Source organism: Crocodylus siamensis, chromosome 12 (genome assembly GCF_052110815.1).
Source record: "Crocodylus siamensis isolate JL-2025a chromosome 12, ASM5211081v1, whole genome shotgun sequence".
NCBI lineage: Eukaryota > Metazoa > Chordata > Crocodylia > Crocodylidae > Crocodylus > Crocodylus siamensis.
Genome location: NC_143406.1, coordinates 25,562,019 through 25,575,029, shown reverse-complemented (window position 1 = coordinate 25,575,029; position 13,011 = coordinate 25,562,019). Strand labels below are relative to the sequence as shown.

Genomic DNA, 13,011 nt, shown 5'->3' with positions numbered 1-13,011 from the left:
GTGCAAACTGTTTGGCTCACTTAGTAAGCAGTACAGCTCTGCCATTGACAGGAGTCTCAAAAAGCTAACTCACTGCTGTCCCTGCACCGCTATACTGAAGTAGAAGACGGCATACCCTGCGCTCCATTTCGAAGAGCGCAGCCCCGAGTTCCTCTCTTACTTGAGTGTGCCCTCATTCTGTATCGGTGGGGCCTGCCTGGGCGCTACTGGTTCCACATTAATGCTGCTCCTAGGCCTCCTTCTGAGGCATCGCACTATAGCTGTAGTTGCTCTGCTGGTTTGTAATACCTCAAGACTGGGGCCTTGCTTATGAGTTTCTTTATCCTTTCAAATGCCTACTCCTGGGCTTCTCTCTAGTCCCATGCTGCCTTGTGTGTTAGCTGTCTCAAAGTTTTGCATGCCTCTGAGCATGTGCAGAATCTGGAAAGGACAGTTAGCTCTGCCTATAAATGTCTGTGGTCTGGGCATTTCCTTAATGGCTGTCAGTTTCCCAGCTTCATCTTATCTGAGTTCAGCTCAACAATCTGCTCTGGGCACCTGCCTAGGAGCTGTTGCAGCTTAGTGTCCGGGTCTTGGAGAGCCTGTTCCTCACCTCCTTCATCCCCCCCACAAGCCGGATGTCATCTGCTACAAGGCTGATTCCTGACGGGCTCTGGCGCTGGAACGGACCAGTGCCCATGGGTATTCATTCGTACCCGGCATCTGCCACAGTACCTTGCAAGGGCTGCCCTGTGCCTTAAGGTCTCAACCTCACTAGAGAGGGCAGAGCCCGTTTTTTACATCCCAGCCATAAGGCACGGCCGGAGCTGGAGCTGGAGCTGGGGAGGGTGCACGCCCCGCCTCCGGGAGGCGGCCGTGGTGACGTGCGGCGCCGCCCCCGCCCGCAGCGCAGCACAGGCCGCGCCGCGCCGGGCGGCAGAGCCGCGATGGCCGCGGGCCGAGCAGCACGCGGGGAGGTGGCCGCCGCGGGGCGCCCAGCGCCGCACTGAGCCTGGGCCGCCGCCCGGTAAGTGCCGCCCGGGCCCGTCGCGGCCTGCTCCTGTGCCCGCCTCTCCCCAGCGCCGGGCCGGGCCGGCGGCTGCTGCGGGGCGGCGCTCGCTGGGTGCCGCGGCGGAAGCAGGCGGGCGGCACCGCGGCTGCTCGGAGCAGGATCCTGCCTAGCGGCTTTGTTGTGCGGGGGGAGGCGGCGGAAAGACGGGTCCTGGCCGTGCGTGTGGGCGGGATGGAGCCGCCTGCAGGGACCTGGAAAACCTCCCGGCGCCCGACCTCGTTTCCGAGGTCCGGATTCCTGCGTGCGTGGGAGCAGGTGGATGATCCCTTGTTCTTGTCTGCGTAGATGGGGGACGAAGAGGGCGACTCGTAGCGAACGTGTCTGGTAGCTGGAACAAGTGTGTTGAGTTAAAGTCAGTGCAAAGAAGAGCTGTGCTTTAGGGAGTCCTTCAGCATCGCTGCTGGCCGTGCGATCTCCAGGTAGGCCCCCCACACCCACGGGTACCCTGTGGCAGCCTGATCCGGGCCCTGAGCAGGAACCTGGAAACGCTGCTTTTGAATTGCTGGCATTGCCACTGGCTTGCTGTGTGACCTTCGGCAAGTCACTTAACCACCCTGCCTCAGTCCCTCTGTCTATACATTTCTTTGCCTTTTGGGAGCTGGTTGATGGCTGTGCTCTACTTTGAGGCTGCAGAGTGCTGTGTCGGTGCCAAGGGTCAGAACCTGAACCCTGTTACTTGTCTGCTGTGGTGTCACACGCAGGGCTCAGAACCGGGGTCTAAGCTGGAGCTACGAGGGTTTCTGAGGCAGGTGGCCATCCCTTTGGGCTCTGGTTCCCTCTGCCCTGTGGGAGTAAGCAGTGCTCAGTTGCTTACTTTCCATTAAAACTTCCGCCTGAAGAGGGTTCTGATGGAACAATCAATATTTTAATAGCAAGAGAATGGGCTTTTTAGTGGGGAAAGTACTGTTTTATAAAAGGGAGATGAAGTGGGGTTTTTCTTTTTTCTTTTTACTTGAATGTGGAAAGAGGAGGGTGAATGGGATGCAGAGTGTTTGATGAAGGCAGGGTAAATTTGGCTTGGGCCCATTATCGCTGAGATGGAGAGAGGTTTGGCTCTGGGCCATCCCCGCTTGTGGGGACTGCAATTCCTCTGTAAAATGTCAAGTAGTTGAAGTAATCTTCACCCATCTGGGGTTTTGTTCCTTTTGGTTCATAACTGCTGTTTTCCCAGGCTCAAACATGCTGCCTGGCTTGCACTGTTCTTCCCGTTGGCATGACTCAGTGCCAACCTCTGTTCGCTTTGCTGCAGGTTAGTGGAGGCAGAGTGCTCGCGATGCTGCAGTGCACAGAGCAAAGGGATCCTGTGTTTCTGTTTTAGCTTCTCATCTTTTGCAAAGGCTGACTGTCATCTCTCCTAGCAATGATACAATGGATGCCTTCATCTTCCCGCACCACTGAAACATTTTTGAGCAAGTAAAGACACAGATGCTAGAATATTGTGTGCTGCCCTCACCGGCCCATCCAGACTTCCCAGTGATGCCAAGGCTGGGCATGGCTGAGTAATAGGATGAGGACAGATTAGTGAGTCACTTGGCAAACATACCTTCAGTCAGTGGCTAATGTCGCAATGCCCTGGTATCGTTGGCGGACTTTGCCACAGAATCCTTTTGCCATGGAACCCACGCAGCTCTGCTGGGCAAAGGAGTGTGAGCTAAGGGAGGCTGCCCATCCCTTGTGAGCTGCCCACCCTGCACCAGAGAGGGCCCTGTGTGCCACAAGGAGTGAGGATGAAGGAGCATCATTTTGCAAACCCTGCATCTCTCCCTTTCCTTGTACCATGGCTGGGGAGCTTTTTCTCCAGTCACTAAGGTGATATAGTGGCCAAAAAGCAGATCTATGCTCTCAGTGGTCTGGGTGAAATTCCTGTCTCCTTGGTGCAGGCCTCCTGGGTCTAGTACAGGTATTTTAATTGCATTTTGAAAAATCTGGGAGGCATGTGAATAGAGTACTAGGGAGCCCTGTAGCTAACTTGTCTTGTCCAGGGGACATGCTTATCTACACTGAGCTTGGCTGAAAGTATTCCATCCCATAATGGTTTGGTCTCATAGTTAGAGGGGAAAGACCTGGGAGGCAGGAGACCTCTGCTTTGGCTCCTGCTTCACTCGGCTGAATAGTTATTTGTCCACGTTCATTGCAGTTGGCCTGTCTTAACAAACTGGAAAGCTGAGCTGATATGTGGTGGGGGATAGGGAGGTCCATCTTGAGATGCTGTGAGCAAGACATCTAACAATCCTGAGCACTCATCAGACCTCATATGAGATTGGGGGGGGGGGTGCACTTGGCACTCCTAAATACCAGGCCCAGGAGGCCTCCCACTGGGCGCTCTGAATCAGTGGTCATTGTGTGGTGAAAGTGGTTGCCTTGCCTCAGTTTTTCCAAGTGTACTCTGGGGGTAGTAGCCTTGGACGTAGCTGTTATCTTGGGGTCATTGATGTAATTAGGTGTCATCAGTAAGGTGTCACTCCAGCTCTATATCACTTAACGCTGAGTGGCTGCTAGGGCAGGATAGGAGGCACCTCCCTTAGTAGTAATACTTACCACAGGTGGTGCGCACAAACTGGTATGTCTTCAAAGCATTGTGGATTGATAGATGCAGTATGGCCTGTCAACAAATTTGTAATCTCATACAGATTATATCTATTGAGACCCTGGGGAGTCATGGAAAATGCTGATCACTTTACAATTAAGACTGGGCTTGAAATGATCTTTGGCTGAGATATCATATGATTGACTATGTCCTCACAAATAGATGGGGCTTAACATGGAGCTAAGCTTTAGCCTGGGCAGAGTGTACTTGGAGAGAAGCAGGTTTCTGCAAGAATTGGAAGGGCTCCTGAACTGCTGAGCTGAAATAAGGGAGAGCCTTATCTTCAGCTCTCTGGAGGGGGCTTCTGAAAGACTGGCATAGAAAAAGTATCCTAAAAAGGAGCAGATCATTTCACTCCTGATTTATATTGCACCTTGGAGGCCTGCCTGCTGGGCCTCTGCTGCGATGTACCTTTCCCATCCCTTTTACCCCCCTTAAATATTGCACCTCACTCCTCCTACCTCTTCTCTATCCCCTTGCATACCCCCAGCTTAGTTTTGTCTTCCTTTGTACTATTGCAAATTCTGAACCATGCCTCTGAATTTGATGGAAATACACCAGTGTGGAGCTGAGGAGAGTTGGCCTGGAGTTCAGTGGCTTTCCAGAGCGCTGGGCTTCTGTTTGCCAGGCAGTTTGCTTGCTCGTCCCCTGCTTAGGGCACTGCTGATATGGTGAAAATCTGGAACTAGCCTTCATGCCCTTGACATCTGCTGTTAGCTTGTGGCTTTTCAGGCCTGTTTCTTTACATTTACCTTGTGTCATTTGCAGCATGAGGCCCATGCAAAGGAGAGTACAGGTTGTACAGGGGAAACGGTAAAAGAGACTTAGTAATTTTATTATAGTGGCGGCTCATGGTCCAGTCATGAGTGGAATATTGTCATGTTAGGGGCTCTACTCAAGAACATGGCAAAAGCCAGACCTGCCAGAAGCATTAACCAGGCAAATAGAGATGCCAAGATGAAGTAGCTTGCCCAAGGACTGGCAAAAGAGCATGTGGCAGAGCCAGAAATGGAATGAAACTCAATTCAGGTACTGTAAACATGAGACCTTCAGCTCCACAACATGAAGGGAGAACGGTCTGAGCCTTCTGGATCTAGTAATCTGAGATATTACAGAAGAAAAGAAAGGGAGGATTTTCTGTCCAAGATTTAGAGATGACTATGTCAATTTAAAGTTAGTATGTGGTACAGTCTGGCTGTTTTCTGTCCTTCTACCTGCTGCCAGGCTAACTTCTTGGAGTATTGCTTTTGATTTGCCAAACTTATACGTCAGCTTGGCACCTACTAGAGCTCCCGTGCAAACCAAACTTCTTGTTAGCGTGACTTGCCCTGTTGCTACTCATAGCCTGGTCTTTGAGGGAGGCCCTGATTTTAAGGTTCTCTGTTGTACATAACTGACCCTGTAGAGCAGGGTTGGGCAATTATTTGGGCTGGAGGGCCACTTCAGGAGTTCATTGAGCTGTTGTGGGGGGAGGAAGGGGGTGCTGACCTGGAATGGTGGTGTGGGGGAGCAATGGAGAGGACTTGATCCTGTCCAGCCCTGTGCCCGTCCACCCTGTGCCCACCACTGGGGTGTCAGGGCAGATGGGGTCTCCATGGAGACTGGCCTGGGACCTATGCGGCAGGGCTGGACTTAGGCATGGGTGAACTGGGTGGCTGCCCGGGGCCTAAACAGAAAGCGGGGCGGTAAATGGTGAAAATAATGATTATTATTATAGTTTCTAGGGTTGGAAGGGACCTGAGCAGATCATCAAGTCTGACCCCCTGCCATGACAGGAAAGAGTACTGGGGTCAAACGACCCCAGCAAGATGTGCATCTAACCTCCTCTTAAACACCCCCAGGGTAGGAGCCAGCACCACTTCTCTTGGAAGTTGGTTCCAGATCCTAGCCGCCCTGACCGTGAAGTAGCGCCTCCTGATATCTGACCTAAACCTACCCTCTGCCAGCTTGTGACCGTTATTCCTGGTCACTCCTGGCGGGGCTCGGGGGAACAGTGACTCCCCCAATGCCTGCTGGTCCCCCCTGACTAGTTTGTAACAGGCCACAAGATCCCCCCTCAGCCTTCTCTTTTGGAGGCTGAACGGGTTCAGGTCCCGTAGCCTCTCGTTGTAGGGCCTGCCCTGTTGTCCCCTGATCATACGAGTGGCCCTCCTCTGGACCCTCTCCATGCTGTCCATATGCCTCTTGAAGTGCAGTGCCCAGAACTGGACGCAGTACTCCAGCTGCGGCCTGACCAGTGCCGCATGGAGGGGGAGGATCACCTCCTTGGACCTGCTCAAGATGCATCTCTGGATGCATGACAAGGTGCGGTTGGCCCTCCTGACTGCCTCTCCACACTGCCAGCCCATGTTCATCTTGGAGTCAGTGATGACCCCCAGATCTTTTTCCGCCTCCGTGCTGGTAAGAGGGGAGTTCCCCAACCTGTAGGTACGGTGCCTGTTGTTCCTCCCCAGGTGCATCACCTCGCACTTGTCTGTGTTGAAACCCATCCTCTTCTCATTCACCCACCCTTGTAACCTGTCTAGGTCTGATTGTAGCCTGTTGCATCCTTCCAGTGTGCCCATGTCCCCCCCACATCTTAGTGTCATCAGCAAATTTGAACAGGGTGCTTTTTACCCCCTCGTCCAAATCACTGATGAAGATGTGGAACAGCGCGGGCCTGAGGACCGAGCCCTGGGGGACCCCACTGTCCACATCCCTCCAAGTCAAAAATGACCGACCCACCCACCACCACCCTCTGAGTGCGGCCCTCCAGCCAGTTGGCGACCCATTTGACTGTGTGGGTGTCTACGCCACAGTCCCCCAGTTTCTTAATGAGAACGGGGTGAGAGACAGTGTCTCTGGCTATAATTATCTCTGGCTAAGGGGCGCCCAATATTGAGGTCTCCAGGAGTCTGGGTATAGTACTGCCATGTGGGCAGGGCATGCTCAGCTGGGTGGAAGGGGCGGGACCATGGGTGGGCAAAGAGTGGGACGGGATTAGCTACCTGGATCAAGGACAACAAGAAGTCCTTTTTTTAAATGCATAGGGAGTAAAAAGAAGGTACCGGGTAATGTGGGGCCTCTGCAAGACCCTCTAGGAAATCTGGTCATTGCACCAGATGACAAAGCTAACTTATTTAACAATTTCTTTGCCTCCATTTTCCTGAGCAGGGACCGGGTCACCCTCCCCTCCCCCACCGGGATGCCCTCAGGCCCCAGGGGAGGCGCACCCAGGCCAAGGGGCAGTGAGGATCTAGTCAGGGAACTTCTGGCGGGACTGGGCATATTTAAATCAGCAAGTCCTGATGATCTCCACCCCAGACTGCTGAGGGAATTGGCTGAGGTCATTGCAGGACCCCTGGCACGGCTGTACGAGGACTCCTGGTGCACTGGTGTGGTGCCAGAGGACTGGAAAAGGGCCAGCGTGGTTCCCATCTTCAAAAAAGGGAGGAAGGAGGACCCAGGAAACTATAAGCCAGTTAGTCTTGCCTCGATCCTGGGGAAGCTTTTTGAGAGAATTATCCTGGCGCATGTCCACGAGGGGCCAGCAGGGGAGATTATGCTTAGGGGCAGCCAACACGGGTTCATTAGAGGCAGGTCCTGTCAGACCAACCTGGTGGCCTTCTACGACCAGGTCACCAAATCCTTAGATGCAGGGGTAGCAGTGGACGTAGTCTTTCTGGACTTTCGGAAGGCCTTCGACACCATCTCTCACCCAGTTCTTATTAAGAAACTGGGGGACTGTGGTGTCGACACCCACACAGTCAAATAGGTCGCCAACTGGCTGGAGGGCCGCACCCAGAGAGTGGTGGTGGACACATCATTTTCGACCTGGAGGGATGTGGGCAGTGGGGTCCCTCAGGGCTCTGTCCTCGGGCCCGCACTGTTCAACATCTTCATCAGTGACTTGGACGAGGGGGTAAAAAGCAACCTGTTCAAATTCGCAGACAACGCTAAGATGTGGGGGGATGTGGGCATGCTAGAAGGGAGGAATAGGCTGCAATCAGACCTAGATCAGTTACAGGGGTGGGTGGATGAGAATAGGATGGGATTCAACACTGACAAGTGCAAGGTGATGCACCTGGGGAGGAAGAACCGGCACCATACCTACAGGCTGGGTAACTCCCTTCTCATCAGTGCAGAGGCAGAAAAGGATCTTGGAGTCATCATTGATGCCAAAATAAACGTGGGCCGGCAGTGTGGGGATGCAGTCAGGAAAGCCAACCGCACCCTGTCATGCATCTGCAGATGCATCTCGAGCAGGTCCAAGGAAGTGATCCTCCCCCTCTATGCGGCACTGGTCAGGCCGCAGCTGGAGTACTGCGTCCAGTTCTGGGCACCGCACTTCAAGAGGGATGTGGACAACATGGAGAGGGTCCAGAGGAGGGCCACTCATATGATCAGGGGGCAGCAGGGCAGGCCCTATGAGGAGAGGCCACGGGACCTGACCCTGTTCAGCCTCTGCAAGAGAAGGCTGAGGGGGGATCTTGTGGCCTGTTACAAACTAGTCAGGGGGGACCAGCACGCATTGGGGAAGTCCCTGTGCCCCCGAGGCCCGCCAGGAGTGATCAGGAATAACGGTCACAAGCTGGCGGAGGGTAGATTCAGACTAGACATCAGGAGGTGCTACGTCACTGTCAGGGCAGCTAGAACCAACTTCCAAGAGAAGTGGTGCTGGCTCCTACCCTGGGGGTCCTTAAGAGGAGGCTAAATGAACACCTTGCTGGGGTCGTTTGACCCCAGTACTTTTTCCTGCCATGGCAGGGGGTTGGACTTGATGATCTGCTCGGGTCCCTTCTGACCCTACCTACTATGAAACTATGGGTGGGACTGGGATTGTAGGGTGGTGACAGTGTGGGCCAGGGTGCAGGACAGAGCCATGATCTGTTCCCTGCATGTCCCTGCTCATGGAGCTGGCACTGGTCCCGTGCGTGGGGGCATGTGGGGAGTAGATCATGGCTCTGCCTTGGGTCCCGGGCCTGCACTGTCACCGCTTCATGATCCCAGCCCCACCTGCCTATGGCCCCATCCCTTCTAGCTGGCCAAGTGCTCCCTGCCCCTGCGGGTCCCAGGCTGGTCTCCATGGAGACCCCACCTGCTCTATCAACTTCCCCTGGTAGTGGGTGTGGGGCAGGCAGGCTGGAGTGCCTGGACAGTGGGGCTGGGTGTGGCGGTGGCGGAGACATTGACAGCCGGGAATATTATGTGGAGCCAGAATGGTCTGAGCTGAGACCCAACCCCTGCACATGCCTTGATTATTTAAACAGTTGAGGTCTGATTGTGTAGAAAAACTAAGCTTTATGAGGCTCTGTAAGATCCAAGGTTGGCAGAAGCCTGGGAAGCTGTTAACAAGCTGCACTGTCTAGTCTGTTATCTCTGGATGCTGTGTTTGGGCTCATAGGTCAGTGAGGCTTCATAGATGGCACTCTATTTTTAGGTTTACTATCTCCTGTTTTGTCTTTGAACTTACACAGTGGTAGTATTTGTGTTTAGTCTCAAGTTGTAAAACAGAAGGCATGATTTAAGGGGGAAAACTTTGGCGAGGTAGTAAGACTTTTGAACCCATTTTCAGAAATTGGGAGTTTGGGACTTTCTGAAAATCAGGCTGTCTGGATCAGTTTTAGCATCCAGAATCACTAATCTCTTCTGAAAATCATGGCTATTATATGTCCTATCAGTGTGGTGGTGGTTGGTTGGGGTTTTTTTTGGAAAATCCCAGTACTGGAATGAGTGGAGAAATGGTCTCTGATAGCCAACTGAAGGCAGCCTTTTCCCAGTGAGGGAGACTTGGAGTTAATATTAAAGTGTGTCCTTCCCCATCCTACCTTGAAACCCAGAGTTGCTGCAGGTTACATTGAGAGTGCACTGTCTTACTGCAGCAGGGCTCTGTCTAGGTGTCTAGCATGCAGCTGTCTGGTGTAGTCCCATAGGTCAGAGCTAGTTCTCTCAGCAATATGGTTCTCATGCCGATTCAAGTGTTAGGGGAAAGGAATGCTGATAAATGAAACGGCTGCCATTTCCAGTTCCTGTTCCTATGGAAACAAGACATCAGAAGAGCATAAATGTAATAAGTGCTCTAAAATAATTGCCTGCTCTCAGAGCACATGGCATTTTTCAGCTCCATTTACCGAGAGAGCCACCAGAAGCAGCCAGCTCTTGATGACAGGATGCTGCACTGAGGGCATCAGTTGTGGGATGCTGTAGTTTCACCTGCACTGATCTGTCTCCCAGTTTCTCATTCTTGTGACAGCAGTGGCCCAAATCTAGCAGAAGGCGAGCACTAGGAACAGGTGGTTGGTACATAGATTCATAGACATTAGGGCTGGAAGGGACCTCAGAAGATCGAGTCCAGCCCCCTGCCCCAGGGGCAGGAAGTCAGCTGGGTCACAGGATCCCAGCAAGATAAATATCCAAACTTCTCTTGAAGTCGTTCAAAGTAAGTGCTTGAACCACCTCTGGCGGCAATCTATTCCAGACCTTGGGGACTTGGACAGAAGGAAGAACTTCTTTACTGTTCAACCTGAAACAGTCTTGGAGGAGTTTGTGACCGTTCGACCTTGTCATCCTTTGGGGCGCTCTGGTGAACAGACATTCCCCCAGGCCCTGGTGAGCACCCCGACAAACTTATAGGTGGCCACCAGATTGCTCCTGAGCCTGCGCTTTTCCAGGCTGAAGAGTCTCATGGCTCTCAGCCTCTCTTCATAAGGTCTGTTTTCCTGATGTCTGAGCATGCGCGTGGCTCTCCTCTGCACTCTCTCAAGTTTTTCCACATCCTTTTTGAATTGTGGAGCCCAAAACTGGACACAGTACTCCATCTGTGACCTCACCAAGGCCGAGTACAACGGGAGAATGACGTCCTGGGATTTGCTTGAAGCATCTATGGAGGCAAGCCAGCATTTTGCTCACTTTACTAGTCACAGCATCACATTGAAGGCTCATGTTCATCTTGTGGGCAATCCTGACCCCCCAAGTCTGTTTCATCCGTAGTGCTAGCCAGCGTAGCACTGCCGAACCTATAAACATGCTGCAGGTTTTTCCTCCCAAGGTGGAAAATCTTGCATTTTTCGGTGTTAAACACCATCAGGTTCTCATCCTCCCATTTCCTGATCCTGTCAAGATCTGCCTGGATCACCCTCCTGTCCTCAGGTGTGGATGCTTTATCCCAGAGTCTGGCGTCGTCAGTGAACTTAGCCATTCCACTTCTGACACCAATGTCTACATCATTAATGAAGATGTTAAATAGTATAGGCCCTAGGACAGAGCTTTGAGGGACCCCGCTGATCACAGGGAACCATGATGATTGACTTCCATCAATCACCACCCTCTGGGATCTACCATGGAGCCAATTCCCAGCCAGAACTGCTGTATCCCGTGATCCTTTGAGTGTGGCAAATGGTGCAGCAGGGGCTGACCCCTTTCAACACTGCTGCTACCACTGAAGTTGGGTTGGTGTCATGAAAGGATAGGAAGTTGCTGGTGCAGGTGTGGCCCTTCTGACGCAACTTACACCCCTCTCTGCTAGATTTCAGGGGTGGTTGTTGGCTAAATGTTGAAATGGATATTTTTTCATGTAATAGCTACATGCTCTTGCATGATAGAAGCTCTTGTTGTCTCTAGAAATATGCATCAAAATCATCTCCATTCCCCTTGTTGTAGAATTATCCCCAGAATGAATTTGGCCCTACATACTTGGTAGGCTTTCCCTTCAGCCCTGTCCTACCACAAAGACTGTGCACCTGCAGTGTTCACTGAGGTTATCCCTGTGACTGCATATAATTGCCTAGAATTTCTTGCAGAAGCAAGATTTGTTTTCTTCTCCTCTGGCTCTTTATTTACAGCTCTTGAGAAATCCAGCCTTATCAGCCTTAATGCTGATCTCCAGTAGAAGTCTTGTCTGGTTGGTAATGTGACCTGATGCTGGACTGAAGCCACAAAGCAAGTGTGTTCACACTATAAATCCATAACATCCTTTGCACATTAAAGTTCATGCCCAAGGATCACCTCATGACAGGTTATTTTACCTACAGCCATTTCACAAGAACAAAACTTCTTGCACTGTTAAGGAAGATGGTGCAGGTAGTCTCCCTCATGAACTCATCTTCAGCTGATCAGACTTTTTTTAATTAACCTAAAGGAATAGATGTGAAAGTTTCCAAATAGATATGCTTATGTGTATTGATACAGACAAGGGCTGCCATACAAAGGTCCAGCATGTCCATCCCTCATATGTGTTCAGGTTTGCATTGGAACTGTTCTCTAGGAAGAGTTTCCTCTGCCCTCTGTGTCTTCCATATTGAAAGGTTTATTTGTCCCGACTTCACAAAGAATCTAGGAAAAAGAAAAGAAAAAAAAAAAAACAGAAAAAAGGAAGTCCAGAAAGAGTCAGGAAAACTGGCACCAGGTTAGAGAGCATGGGAATGGTCTCATGGTATCTAATTTCTGCTTGTGACCCATTAGCAGCAGGGGTTTGGTGTCAGCTGTTTAGGGTGGGATTTTGCTCACGGGGTGGTAGAAGTTAAGAGCTTCTCTTTTTTAAGACTGTTGAGAACTTGGCAATCATCTGATTTCATGTAAACTTGGTGTTTAATACTGTTTCCCTATATATATATGACTAGTACCATCAATGTTTGGAGTATGGGCAGCTCAAACCTGAGGGAGAGGTGGGACAAATGCCCAAGAGAGGTGGTAGGACAAGAAGGAGGGTTCCTGCCAGGGGAGGAGATTTTCATTTTACAGTCTGGTCTGTTGCTTTCGTCTTAAACTCCTGAAGTCCACTTGTTTGTAGGGTTGTAGCTGGGAGATGAATTTTCTGATTGCTTTCCTGAGGCAGGTAAAGCCACAAATCTTGTTGTGTGGCAAGAAGACACAATCTTCCCTGTCCATGCTCCCCCCACCTCCTCCTGCATCAGGCCGTGATCTCATTCTCTTTGGTTAATCAAAATATTGTTGCTCCTGCAGCTGTCTAAAAGTCATTTTTTGCCTCTGCTTGTACTGGTTTAGATTATTGTGCAAAGATTTCCCATGTGTGTCTATTATTAGAGTGTCCAAGCCTCATTCTTGTGTTTGAGTTTTGCCTTCACTTTTTATACAAGCTGAAATGTCACAACAGATCTGCACCAATGAAAGGTGAGACTATGCAGTTACCAGCTTCAAGTCAACATTCCAGATGTCAGCACCTAGTTATGGGTGATGTTCATTTGGTCTGAGATTAGGATGTGACCACATAGACTGGTTAGCTTAGTTCTGCTTCCCCTTGTTATGGTGTCCTAATACGTCCTGATCTGATTTCTTTAGAGCTAACAGACTCTCGTGATAAAATTGGAGGGCATCTACTCTGGAACCATTTTTTATACGTGCACCAAATTCCACTTTTCTTTGAGTCTGTGAGGAA

General features: G+C 51.2%; 1 protein-coding gene across 5 annotated transcripts in view; it reads left to right on the top strand.

Moving 5' to 3' along the window:
* The window catches only part of ABCA3 (ATP binding cassette subfamily A member 3), a 105,792-nt gene that overhangs the window by 21,700 nt on the left and 71,081 nt on the right, over positions 1 to 13,011 (top strand). The window contains exons 1-2 of one of the 5 annotated variants that reach the window (XM_090023839.1): positions 854 to 1,006; positions 1,337 to 1,470. The exons of 3 other annotated variants lie outside the window; for them this stretch is intronic. The gene's annotated coding sequence lies outside the window, so the exon portion shown is untranslated. Of the gene's footprint in view, positions 1 to 853; positions 1,007 to 1,336; positions 1,471 to 13,011 lie in introns of those variants that run through there. One more of the 5 variants, XM_090023840.1, reaches the window with a different exon arrangement.